The sequence below is a fragment of the Stegodyphus dumicola genome, chromosome 1 (genome assembly GCF_044657685.1).
Source record: "Stegodyphus dumicola isolate Sdum_Otavi_A_Nest chromosome 1, ASM4465768v1".
NCBI lineage: Eukaryota > Metazoa > Arthropoda > Arachnida > Araneae > Eresidae > Stegodyphus > Stegodyphus dumicola.
This window is the reverse complement of record NC_140768.1, coordinates 253766849-253767728: the sequence shown is the minus strand read 5'-3', so window position 1 is coordinate 253767728 and position 880 is coordinate 253766849. Positions and strand designations below refer to the sequence as shown.

The 880-nt window shown below is 31.8% G+C and overlaps 1 non-coding gene across 1 annotated transcript; it reads left to right on the top strand.

The window, feature by feature from the left end:
* The first annotated feature begins 203 nt into the window (after positions 1-203).
* On the top strand, positions 204-274 carry TRNAT-CGU (transfer RNA threonine (anticodon CGU)). The gene has a single exon. It is a non-coding gene; the product is annotated as a tRNA-Thr (tRNA).
* Positions 275-880: the final 606 nt, after the last annotated feature.

Here is an 880-nt window from a genome sequence, read left to right as displayed (position 1 = left end):
ATCGCCCTGTATTATAATGTAAAGAAATGAAATAATGAAGAATCTGCATGAATGTATATATGCTTCTAGCACTGCGAAAAAACAATAATACTTAGAGCTTAATACTTAAATGTAGTCCTCCACCCGAATATGGGCACGTGGAAGGCCTAATATTGAATTTCGAATTTTTTTATTATAAAGTGTTTTCTCCTTCCTTTCAACATGCCTTCGTGGTGTAATGGTAGCACACTCGGCGCGTATTCGAGAGGCCCAGGTTCGAATCCTGGCGAGGGCGCTACACACTTTTCACTTCTCCAGCTTCGGAGGAAAAAAAATACCTAATGAGTCTGCAATCTATTTCATATATTTTTATTTTTAACAAATTTTTAAGAAACTCAGCGATTTCAAAGGGAGCAGTGGCAATACATTTTTAGCTCTCGAAACTTGTATGTATAGGTAAATGAAAAACAAAAGGCCCCTTTGGGAGTAATATAAAATCTGAAAGCTTTCATATTTTTTTAAACTGTATTCTTTTATTTTTAATTAATTTTATTTATTCATTTATTTTATTATATTATGTACTTAGTGTCATTATTATTTATTATTGTTGCTATCATTATTATTATTATTTTCCTGTGTTTTTGTTATGTCTGTCCAGAAATTGTTAGAATGGTGTCTAAAAAATATATATATCTGCACATAACTCATTAAAAAATAAATGTACGTAATTTCTTCTTCAGTGATGATGCAAATGTTTAATTTTTAACACGTTATGCGTCCTGTCAGTCATTGGTGATTGACAATAAACTTTCTGTTCGAGCTGCGTCAATTACCGCTGACTGACAGCATTCTTTTCTTGTAAGCCGCATCAGTTAATGTTAATTGACGATATACAATTTAA